This window comes from Staurois parvus, unplaced genomic scaffold (genome assembly GCF_062004578.1).
Source record: "Staurois parvus isolate SC_StPar_1 unplaced genomic scaffold, SC_StPar_1.0 ptg000045l, whole genome shotgun sequence".
Classification (NCBI taxonomy): domain Eukaryota; kingdom Metazoa; phylum Chordata; class Amphibia; order Anura; family Ranidae; genus Staurois; species Staurois parvus.
The window spans coordinates 423,513-437,078 of NW_028317841.1; positions in this window are offsets into that span (position 1 = coordinate 423,513).

Genomic DNA, 13,566 nt, shown 5'->3' on the forward strand with positions numbered 1-13,566 from the left:
TGTTTTTACGCATTAGACATTCAGTAGAAACAAACCACTTGGAATGGCTAAGTAAACCATTATATTGAGAAGCTTTAGATTCCCAGAAGCCTTTGCTCTACTAAGAAAGATGTCAAGGCTTTGCTTAAAGACAAAATGTATTATTCATCCTACCAGGAAATTGAGATTATTCCCTGCATCAAAGAGATCTTAAATATAGTGTTGTTTAATAATTGCCTAGTAATGTGTGGATGAATAACACTATAATGTTTGTGAAGTTCATTGTCTTTAATTGTCTCAAGTAAGGACAACATTCTGCACAAAGGAGCAGCAACTGAAACATGCTCCTATTTTAATCAGTACCATCTAAACATTTATTGATGGACTAATTTATAGTTATTGTCTGTGCTCAGTGCAGCTTCAACTGCAATTTCTTCTCCCACATGACAGGTAATATTTGAATAATAGGAACCGCGAAGCTGAAAGCCTCTTGCATATTTTATAGTATAGATTTGCAGATCGATAATAATGTCATATATATATGTATGACATTTGTTTTGTTCAGAGCATCATGCCTCAAAACAGATACAATCTTTATCACTGAAGCACCCAGGTAATTTTACTTGCCCCATTACCCTGATTGTGGAGATACTTACTGTAACTCTTGTCGATAACTGCGCATATTTATTTATTTTAATATCTTTGTTGATAGTTTAAATTTAGACCCGCATTGCCCTAGTTTCTACTTTATAACTTATGATACGCATTATTCCTCCAAAATAAGTCTCGTTGAGCTTTAATGTTTGGCCTTCATTAACAACATTTTAGCCCCAGAATCCATCACCCTAGTTATTGGGGATACCATTCAAAATTACATGATAGATAGAGATAAGCCCAACTTCATTGAGCTGATTTACTATAGAAGTTGAGAATCTTCACACAATAAATTACGTAAAAATGAATTTCAATTGTCCAATCATGTGCAGATAAAATAGGTAAACAGGAATTTACTTTTCACCTCATTGGATAATTAGGATTGATTGATAAAAGAGATTGATTTACTAAAACTGGAGAGTGCAAAATCTGGTGCAACTGTGCATAGAATGCAATCAGCTTCCATTTTTTTGTCAAAGCCTAACTGAACAAGTCAAAGTTAGAAGCTGATTGACTACCATGTACAGCCACACCAGATTTTGCACTCTCCAGTTTTAGTAAATCAACCCCAATGTGAAGAATCCTAACGCCTTCAGAAAATAAGCCTCCAAGTCTTCTGTGTACTTCAATATTGGAGCAGGTCAATCAAGCACCCATTTCTGACATGCAATTTCATATATTTTCAGGCTGGGTATCTCAGTGAGGCTGGTTATTCTCCAAATTCGGCGGTCCTAGTAATAGCTAGATCCTTAACAACAAAGTTGCAAAATGCCTAACACAAGGACTCAGATTCTACACAGCTGTGCAGGGCACTCCTGTGGAGAATGATTAGAGACCTGACTTTTGTGGAATAGTATTAGCTGTATTTTACTAGTAAAAGGTTTTCTTGAATTCTGCGGTGCATTCAGTTTAACAAATCTCACGTCTTCTGATGTCATTCTTATTTTTATTGCTATTATTCTGTTTTTATAATACTACTTTTTTAATATCCTTTAATATTAATTTAACCTGCTCCTAAAAGTCTGATTATGTGTTTACAAAGTGATCATGTGTGCCTGTGTGCAATAAAACTGTGACACAGCAATACCCTATACAAGATAGAAAGAAAAAAAAAACACAATTTTCCCATGTATTTAAGTTTTTTTCACAATATTTGCAAAACTCCCATTTGATAAAGTAATGAGACCCTTAACATGTTATTATGTATAATAAAGTGTTTAATGTCCTTTATTATTGATTTAAACCATTACATCAATTTGTTTTTAATTTATCAACACAGCAAGACACTGTAAAGAAGCAGTAGTGAGAAGGACTATAAGAAGGACTTACTATTATATTACTACTATTACTGCTAATATTGCAGTTTGATTCATTGGTGCTCTGACATATTGCTGCACTAATTTAAACGTAAAACAAGCCCTTGACCACTTTTTAAGTCTGCATTTTATAAAGTTAAAAAATGCCATAAGTAGGTTGATAAATCTGATGTTTGTAAAGCTATTGCAGTTGGTTTACCATGTGTGCAGGTGCAGCGGTCACAAATCCGCACCATAACTACAGCAAATCAAATGAGATGCAGCTTCATTTGTACTAGATCTTGTTCTAATCTTGTTGCTAATTGCTTGGTAAATTAGATTAGATACAAAAATTACATATGCACAAAATATAACTGTAGGGGCAACATCCCCAGCTATTTTAATGTACCTTTGCTCCAGTTACTATAAATTGGCCTTTGGCCTCCAGTCTCACCTTCAAAAACAACTGTTGAATCCAGTGAGACAGTGTAACAGCCAGGAAACTACCATTGTTAGATGTAAGCAAGTAATAATATCCCTCCTGTTTTTTTTGCTTGTGGCAGGGTTATTGTAGGTTACAATGTATCAAAATGTACAGTTTTGTGTGTTGTAATTTAGCACATTGCTGTGCACCTCAGTAGGCAGTTTATTCAAAATGGGCCAAAATGCACCCCAGCACAACAAAAAATAGGCCTTTGTATTTTTTTGCAGTGCAGAATACCGCACCACACAACAACACAACACACATCATGTATTGCCATGTTCTGCCATGTGTTACAGCACAGTGAAAGTAAAATGAATGGTGCTGTAGCACACCAGCACTTATACAGTGCATTACCGCACGTTGCAGTGACGCGTATGTTTTATCGTACTTTACCATCATGCACTGTGAACAGGCCATTAATAAGCTGAAAATTATCTGTCAGCTTTGTTATTTTACATGCAAATAAGAGATTTTTGTGTTGTCCGTGACCACTAATTAGATTCAAATGTTTAGATACCAACCGTGAGAGTGAAAAAAACATCTTGGTTGGTATTAAAAATGCATATATAGCTTTTGTTTACAATTTGTTGATAAATTAGGCTATCTGTATCATTCTAAAGACTACACAAAAGACAGTGGAAGGAGATAGTGATTTTGCTTACAAAATTATATGAGAAAAGACTTTTCATTCTAATCAAATGGCACATTCAGAAACCATAATCCAATATTATCCCGCAAATCTTAGTTAATACCACAGCCCCAGTACAATTGGAATATCAATCTACAGTTATGTACAAACATACTTTTCAACCAAAAATGTCCATAAAATTCTCTACTTTTATCTTGTGTATAAAATGTTATAAAATTACATGTGACTATGAAGAGCTAGGGGTTGAAGATACATAGGTGCATGGTGGGAGATTTGTGCTCAAGAACAGTGGAAGGATTTACAATATGCTATGCAAGGCTTTGCTTCCAATTACTTTAGTTTTTTTAATCATGTATATTTGTAGGAAATTTACAATTATATTTGCATATTTCATCGTCCCTAATACTTTTACATATTTATCACTTTTCTAGATGGGAATGACAACTGAATGCTTAAATACAGGTGATATATATATATATATATATATATATATGTATATTCTGACAGGTTATCCTGACACAAAGAGTTAAAAAGGTAACGGGGAGGGGTCTAGGGCACACAGCCTGTGTGCTGTGTGAAGGGGTGTGTCCGTTCCCTCCACTCAGCTCTCACTGAGATCTGCACTCGGTGACTTAAGTTTCCTGCCCCCTGATTTTTTTTAAATTATGCATTTTGAATGGCTGCAGAGAAGAGAGGGTGCAGATAAACAGGATTTTTTTAATCTCTTTTTTTGTGTATCACTGAGGCCAGTCACTTCACTGGGTATATGTAAGAGTTTACAACCACTTTAAGGCCTCTTTCCCATATAATACCTTACTAAATGTATGTAATCCCCAAAAATGTAACTAAATGCTGTTCAGTATGTGAGACAGGACAATAAGAGCAACATTCATTTTAACAGAATCCATATTGTTGAGAAACTCACTTTTTAAAGGTTTCTAAACAGGCTAAAAAGTGTGGTCCTAGGAAAGAGTACATTAATTCATGAACCCCTGACTGTTGTATACGTTTTTGGTCTATATATAGAAATGCATATTCAGTTGAATGTCTTGTTTGTTTACACATGCTGGTGTACTTTTTCTAGTACCTGATAGGTTTGATTTACTAAGGGCAAATAGACTTTGCAAGTTCAGTTGCACTGTGCAAGTGCATTTGCTCCAGAGTATAGTAAATGAGGTGAAGCTTCACTTTACAAAGAATACCCAATCACATTCAAGGAAAATAAAAGAAGCAGAATTTGTATTTGCACATGATTGGGTGATGGAAGTCAGTAGAGCTTCCCCTCATTTACTAAGCTCTGGAACAACTGCACTTGTAAAGTACATAGTCTATTTGCCTTTAATAAATTAACCCCAATATCTTGCATCCCAAATTCACCCTTGGTAATTTTAATACGTATTAATACATGTCCTGTGTGTGACTTTTAATTCTAACGTTCATTTAAGTATTGTGGTTTCATAGAAACTAAAAAATGTTGCATGGCATATGGTACAGAGGCGGACTGACTATTCGAGAACTCAGGCACTGTCCGAGGGCCCAGGGTCAGTAGGGGGCCCCATGAAATGCCCCTGGTACCTTTTTATAGGCTTTTTTGGGTGTGTTTTGAGTGTGGGCAAAGACACAGGGGCCCCATGATCCCCTTATGCTCGGGGGCCCCATGAGTTGTCAGTCTGCCCTTGATATGGTGTTTTCATAAACTATATACTACATATAGATGAACACTGAGTAGTAAAGACACATGATCATCTTTTATAAAATTAAGAAAAATAACACAAGAGAAAAACAATGTAGTCAATGTTATTACTTTACTATATATTCCATTATCGTTTCCATGTATTAGAAAAAATAATGGACTTAGTGTAAAACACACACATACACACTATATACATATATATAAACGAAGACAATAGTGTAAAAATGATGGTGCCAACGCAAAATAATGATGAAGTAATTATCTGCCTTTTCTGTACTCAGTAGTCCTTAACAGAGAAAAGTGATTGGTTGGAATCAACTGTGGCCTAGTGGCTAGCTTGCAGCACTGGGGTAACCAGTTCAGTTCTCAGTTAGGACACTATTTGCATGGAGTTTACATGCTCTCCCTCTGCTTGCATGGGTTTCCTTCCACACTTCGAAGACATGCTCGTAGGTTACTTGTCTCCTTTTCAAATTGGCCCTAGAATATGTGTGCTTTATGTATGCATGTAAAATAGGGACTGTAAGTTGTAAACTCCTTGTGGGCAGGGACTTATATGAACATTATAAGCAATATTTAAATAACTATAATAAATAAAATAAACTCAAATTGGCCAAATTAGCAGTAATGCAACTTGCTAAAGGCACATTATTAAACATTTGCTAATTTCAACTAAAATATTGTTTTAAGAGGATTGAGTATGTACATCACAGCCGAGGTAATACGTCTATAATAACATGCTGAAACATTTATTGGACAGAAGCCAAAATCAATAAAAAAATATTGGAACAAACTTTTAAATAACCATTCCTACTATAAATGTAGGTGGGAGTCCTGCCTCAGGAGGTGCCACCTCATGGCAAAAGTTCATTTTTTTTTTTTTTCTTCCTTCAGCTATTCCCTACTCCCAGGACTGAATTTCTATATGGATAAAACAGTCTGTGGCCTAGGATAACAGGCCAGCCAGGAGAGGCTATACAAAGCCATTTTGACATCATATTGTTGTCAGTCATTAATTCCTATGTGTATTAAATGTTCTAGACTGCTTAGGTCCTTATTTTTGCTATTTTTGCTGTTAGCAGACTCTACTCTTCTAGTTATTGCATCTATATATATGAAGAGTGGGCAATGATTGTTACAGGCTCTCTATTGGCATGCCCTTTGAGGCTTTAAAGTCTGATCTTGTTAATTTAATATGAAGTATAGCTACTCACCTAGGTTAGTGGGGGCAGTATAGGACAGTTGGCTTAGCTGAACAGGAAGTATACACATAGTCCTACCTGCTCCTGTGTACTGTGAGATACCATTGCTGAGTAAACACTATTCTCCTATGCTGTACAGAAGCAGAACAGGCACCAAATGAAGTATAGGGGCTAAGTACTGGGCTAAAATTTAATTAAAGGCATTTTAAGATGGTATAAATATTAGAATGCTTATGCACTCAAGGGCAGAAATGTTTCACATAAGCTGCTTGCATTTCAACACCACATCTTAGAGTATTGCTTGTGTAAGATATTCCATTGCTATCAGTTCCAGACTTGTGTTTGGAGGGTGGTACGGTTTTTGAGGGCCCTTCTTAAAACATCCATTCTGTGCTAAAGGCACACTTGCTAAATATTTTTGGCCTTCTAACCATTAGAATATGAGTCCAAAGTCTGTCTTTCCCGGCTATCATCTTCGAGGGACAAACCACATATCACTTTCATTTTATATTGAAAAAAATTCTTACAATTGTATGTGTGTTAAAAGTTAAAGGTAATAACTACCATCTGGTGGATCTAATTGTGTAAGCTTATGAGAAGAATTGGCAACAACACAAATTGGATGAGTGTTTAATAACACTACTACTACTGCGGGATATGAATAGTGAGAACAAAAATATAACTATTATGGATCCTGGGCTGTACTTGAAACATGTACCCCAGTTGATGTATACTGGAGTTTTGAGATTCACTACTACTGATAAGGAATACAAATAAATGTATTATTATACAAATCATTTATACATTCTGTACAACTGCAATAAATGTAAGAATATTTGAAAACAAAGAAGTTCTGTTTTGGTGAGACCATAAATATAGTCTGGTAGAATGTGAGGAAGAGGATGACCATGCATCTACTTCCTTAACGTCCATGTTTCCTGGCGAGAATATTGTCCCCTATTCCTCAACAAATGTGTTCATCTGATGATTGCACTTAATATATGAGGGGTCTTAAAAAAAGTTTGAAAAAAGTGCGTAAACTTTTTGAGAAACCCTTGTATATGATAAGGTGAGAAACAAACGAACCCCTTCCTCCTGCTCTAAATAAGATAACAAGCCAGGTAGTTGTGAGGGAGAACTAAGTCCTTACACTACAAAATTAAATGTATTCCTGTGTGTGTGCTTTTTAAATGTAATCTCTTTTATAACGCATATGACTGATATACTTGTATTCCTTTCAAGTGGGGCTGCTCCTGCATTCTTTAGGGGGCCCAAAAAGCAGTTTTACCTACTGAATCCTTCACTACCCCAGCAAATGACAGTCACCTCTTCTCCCCTATAACAGCAGTAGACTGCCCTTTGGTGTCCTTATGTCCAATGTAGGGCACTGGGCTTTGCTTTGGTCTTGAAGACATTAGAGGACTTGCAACCATTGAATCATATAGGAGGAGAGGTCACAGAGACCAGTCTTCTGGAGTTAAGATTTAAATGCTTGTGTTGATAGGTTTTTTTCTGCTACAAGTGGGTTTTGCGAAACCTGTTTGAAATAGCTCAGATACAAGTTAGAAGTAGGTCGATTGCACCTATCAGTGAATTTAAATTGGCTCTGAAGCATCTTACAATGATGTCAAACTGATGCCATCGACAAAAGCCAAAAGACCCTTGACGCAGATCCTTAGACTTTTTGCCTTGCTAAGGACTCCAGCTCTACTTGAATGTGATGTTGTTCCCAGTCCACTTGGAAAATATATTTCCACCAGTATTTCCTGGGTCTGCTCTGCCTACTACTATCTTAGCAATAGGTGTAAGCAAAACATTAATTCCAGAAATTTCAGTGAAAATTTTAGCCAGGTTTAGATTTTTTTTTTTTTCACTGTTATTTAATGTTTCTTCACATATACAGTTCTTTAATGTTTTGCTAATCATACTTTTTTCCCTACTGTCTACAAACATTAAAAACAAATACATACTCAAAAAAAAGAGCCAAATGCCTCAAGAGAATACCCAACCCCATTTGTTTTACATTTTTACAATTTTGTTGTGTGTGTTTTTTTTTCATTGTATCATGCATGAGCATGAGCATTAGTTATTAGTTATTATCATGCATGATATGATTAACAAACTACATACAAATTGACTCCTCACAATTTTGGAAAATTAGGGTTTTATGATATTTGGTTTTTTTATGCAATAGTCAAAAAAAAACTTTTAACAACGGGTGCCTGCTTTTTCTATGGTCTCTTTAAAGATGATATTAAGACACAATACATCAATCTATGCAAAAAAAATATAACCATTGTAAAATTATTTATTTTTAATATGTATTACTTCTTTTCTTTAATTTATTTAATAGCTTTGTTTAACAACAAATGCCATTCATTCATTCATTCATTCATTTATTTATTCATTCATTCAATCTAGTGAAAAATATGACTTATTCACCATGTCCTCGTGTTAACTTCTCTTTGTTTAATCAATGGCCTTGTATGTACATTACAGATTATTTCTAAGATGTTCCATTGCTAACATTTAGAGTTTTATCAATAGAACATCTTATGAATGGCCTGTAATGTACTGACAGTTCCATTGAGTAAACACAGAGAGGATAAATGAGAGTATGACAAATGAGTCATCATGTGATCTTTTTAAACTAGGCTAAATCAAAGAAAGGCATTTTTTTGACAAAAAAAGCCATTCCTTGATTTAATGCCAGAAGGGAGCAAAACCCCTTTTTTTACTTGACAAAGGCCTCTATCAAAACTCCAGGGGGTAGTAATGGAATCTTTGCAGGACCATTGTGTGAAAGCCACAAGGAGTGCCTCCACACAGTGGTAAGCCTTCCATATATGACCACACTTTGATATAGTTTTGTTGAAGATCACAAACCTGAATGTAAACATTTAGATTGAACCAACACATTTCACAATAATAACCTTATAATATTAATACATTTCATAGCACTTTATATAGAAAACAGATACTTAATATCAAAGTTAAAACTTTTGATCTGTGTACCCAGTTAAATATACATAAAAGTACTGACATTTGTACGATTAACATAACAGCCAGGCAATGAACATTTTCAAATGAAAAATTCAGTAACGGTATCTTTTGTATATTCTCATTGCAGGTTTCCTTCAAATCATATGTCATAAGCAGTTAGGCCACCAGAACCCCGAGGAAACCTATACACAGATGGCAAGAATATTGTCCCTTAGTTCCTCTGTTATGAAAGCTATAATTTATATTTCTGATTCAGAATGAGTATGCTTTGGACATCTCACAGCTCTTGGCTCCAGGCTTCCATTTAATCTGTCTTTATTCCTTTTTTTATGCCCATTAAAATATCTGTATGGGGGTTAACAAGCTTCTTAAATGACAATTCTAGTTTCAAGAATAACCAGTTTTGATTTTGAGATATATAATTAATCACAGCTATTAAAAATCTTATGTTCCACGGGAAAAAGGTCATTGTACAAAGAATGGGCATCTGGCATATAAGGCAGTACAGGGCCAAGAACATTCAGAAATAGATATATGTATTGGTCATTAAGGACATTTCAAAAGAAAGCATCTGTTAAAGTATAGCCTATTGTGTACAGAACAGTGGACTATGCTGAAAAGTAGAGGTGTGTTGTGATCTATAGGAAATTTAAGAGAAACAGGTGGCAAAATTAATTGAAATGGGTCTGGAAAATTTAAATAAAGTTGAATAAAAAGTGCAGAAAAGCAAGAAATATGTTAATGTAGGTTATTTGCAAGACACTGATGTGTTTTAACAATGCATATGAAAATTACTTACAGGCTAGTAAAATGTCTAGTCTGAAAAGCCACATTAAAAAAATATTCCTTTTTTTTGTCCAAACATCCATTTATTCACATGCACACTACCTTCTATCTATAAAGTTTTTATAGGTAAATAAATAAGAGTCTGTAAACATTTTACACTCAGATAGTAAGTTTTTTTTTCCTATTTTTACTTAGGACGTGTATGTTTCAGTATGCTTTGGAGGCAAGAGATTCATGGAATTAGAATAATTTATAGCCCTAACTGAAAACAAAGAATATAGATAGCAATAACTATTGTTCTGTAATTTCATCAGCAAAGATATGGTCAGTACAGAAACTGTGCAGCAATAGTGTGCACAGTCAACACTTTGGTCTCAATTTACCTGTGGGCTACAGAATTGTTAAGCTCATGTAGCATGGTGCAAGATCCCATTGAAGCAGTGCACATAATGCCCTAATTTATATTAAAAGCATGACCAAGCATCAGTGTTGGCAAGATACAGGCAATTGTGACAGTACATAGACAGCTCTAACAATATATCGACATATATGTCAAACATTTCCATAACAAGGGCAGCTGTAACAAATCTATGGAACAAAACAGTCAGTTGTAACACATGACTAATTATACCTGAGTATTTCTGTCCATAAAGAGACCAGCAAAACAAATACATGGGTATTTGGGACAATACACACAGAAAAGATTACTTTTTTTTTTTGCCAGAGTGATGTTTCCATGTGGTGCAGACAAATATTACCTGTTGGGAGGAGATTTGGGTACGGGTCCTTCAACGGTTCAGGGAAAACCCGGCTCGTTCATGGTTTGCAGATGCACTCAACTAATTTTGCCACCATAGCAATCAACTACCCATAGTGCACTTCATGGTCTTTGGACTGTAATCAGATGGTTAGATAGGCCAATAGGGGAATGTGTGGATAAACTAACCCCCTAACTATCAGGTGGGTTCCCATCAGCAATTTTGTCAAAGTTCTTGGCTGTTATAAGAAAAGTATAAAAAGTGCTGCTGATAAAGTGCATAGGGAAAGGTTAGTATAGGGTTTGTATGTGCTGGCCTCTTAAAGTAGATGGTAAAACCTTACTGGATGTCCTTTAGCTATACGAATGCTGTGTACTTTGGAGAATTTGGGGCTGGAGGGAAGGAAGGTCTTCAACATATTAATGCTGATATGAATCCTGCAATGGTTGCATGTGTTTTTTTTTTCTCAAGGTATTTTTCTTCATTTTCTGTCTGATGTTTTGCATAGCCTGTCCTTGTCCACATACACTTTACTAATAAAAAACTGTTTTTTTTTCACAGGGCATACTTCCTAAATGTTGCTGGATGCATTTTTTAAAGTTTTTTAAACATTGTAATATTTTTAGGCAATCTCCATCAACATAGAAGCTTATTTTTTACAATTTGGGGTGTTCCTCCCCTTTTTTGTGTACACCTAAACCACCTCACATTACATCACTCACATTTACTGTACTCCTATCAATAGAAATATGAAAATGTATTTATACATCAGTCAAGTCTATTATCCCTGATTAAAACTGTTTTGCTACTGGCCATGTTTACACTGCTGTATTCTATGTGGCATGATGATTCATCTGGATCAGTATTTGACTTTCAGAACTATCAAAGGTCATGTTTATTTCGTTTCAGAAAGTGTTGGCCTCTCACTCCTTAATTAGGACTATTGAATCTGATTCTCTTTGTATTTCAGAATGTAAGGGGCATTGATCTCTCTAATCTCTACAACATTGTGGAATTTCTTGTAAGCAACCCATTTTTTATTTTCACTTAGGGACAAGGTGGGGTTTAGGTCTAAGACATTTCCTTTTTCCTAGAGGTAGTATACAGTTTGCATTTCCATCCCTGCTTAGATTTGCTTCACAGGGACAGGGACAGGGACAGCCTTGTGATTAAAACTTTAAACATTTAAATAAAAAGTCGAAAAATAGTGTAAATATGTAAATAATAAGATATGTAAAACAATTGAATATAATTGTATTAACCAGCTACAAACATAACATTCACAGCCTACAGTCTATGATAGTTAATGTCCTTATCAAACTGAATTTCTGATATCAAAGTGCCTTGAACATTTGTAACTTATGACTACATGGAAAAGAGTGATATGCCATTAGTGCCCTTTAGTATGTTCTCCTGGATTGCTGTATTTGTCTATCTGATATATTTGTAACTATTTAGGGAAAATTTGAGGGAGGCAATAGGATTCCATACTGCTGCCTGGCTTTCCACCTGACCGGCATTGTGGAAGGGTGGACAACTTTTTTTATTTTTGCATTGAGGCAAGGTGGAGTCAGGCTCAGCAATTTCTTTTTTAAACAGGACCCAGTTTAAATTATCATCCCTACCTGTGTTTGGTTCATCAGGACAGGGATGACCTTACTAAAAAAATAAAATAATTTAAAAAACATTTCTATAACTTAAAAAAAAAAATAATGCTAACTCCATGTGCAGAACCCACTGCTTCTCTTGTAGGCCTGCCTGATTCTTTTTTAATGCAGTGATGTGCTGCAAACATTGGGCAGCATTGCCTGTGTCAGGAACAACTGTATATGTTTGTTAAGCCATGAAAAAAGGTCATAGGACAATTAAATAAAATAATATAATAAATAAATATACTACCACAAAAATAGACCCTGAACTGGAAAAGGGCTGGCAGCCTATGGGCTTGTACGCTTAAGTTTTGCTATTTCATGCCCTTCCCCCTGACCATAGGATTTCTCCCTATATTTGCTGCTGCCTGCCCTTCCCACAGTATTGCAGAGGGCAGGCATTCTTTGTCCATAAGCCATAGATGTTCCCCCTGCATCTATGCCTCCTGTTCTGGGGGTCCTGCCACCATCAGGAAATATGGTAAAGAGTTTCTTTGTACCATCTCCTCAAAGTGGACTCCCTCTGGGGTGCAGTAGATGCCTTAGATTTCCTCTTTGTATTGGGGAGGGTAAAACCCCCCTCCCTTCAAGCCTTCTAACAAATTTCCTCCTCCTCCTTCACCACTAGCACCACAAAACTACTGTTCCTCATCCATTCCAACAGTCCATCTCCTCCTCTGCCTCCTGATGCCTCATGGAATTTGATATGCTGGTGGAGTGCAGGGAAGGATTTCTAAACAAAATAATGGCTGCTTGGTACCTGCCACTGTGGTAGCACAGACCACAAAAAGCATATTGTTATCAGAAAAATGGTAGCTATGAACCTTTTAGGAGGAGCAGTAGAGAAAGGGTGCATTAGTAGTCTTCAAAAAATAATGACTGTTATGCATCCTTTAGGCGGAGGAGTAGGAAAGGGTGTATTAATGTGTCTGAAAAAAATGGCAGATATTTGCCCTTGTAGAGGAAGTGGAAACGGGATCATTAGCATGACATTAAAAGAAAGTGGTTGCCATGCAGCCTTGATGAGGAGGAGCAGGGAGAAAAGCATGCATTTATAGAACTCTAAAAATAGAGGAACCCTTGTGGAGAAGTGTGTGCCTTTTGCTGCTAATTGAACTCCATGCATGTGGTACCCAAACGTCCAGTATTTTTACCATGGCTGATACGCTGCAGGTAGAAAATGCAGACCATAATTGGTGCTGTCGGCAGTAGATATGTTAAAAAAGTCTCACACTGCTAATTTCTTTCTGTTTTCTGTATATTCCAGTGCTTGAATGCTTTCTACTAAGCACATATTTGAAGTTCATATTTTACATATTTTGGGAATAATTAGAAATATGTGAATGGGAAAGGGGTTTGGGGAATGTAGGGTTGTGGTTTTGAAATGCTTTTCGACAACCTGTGTTCACATTTT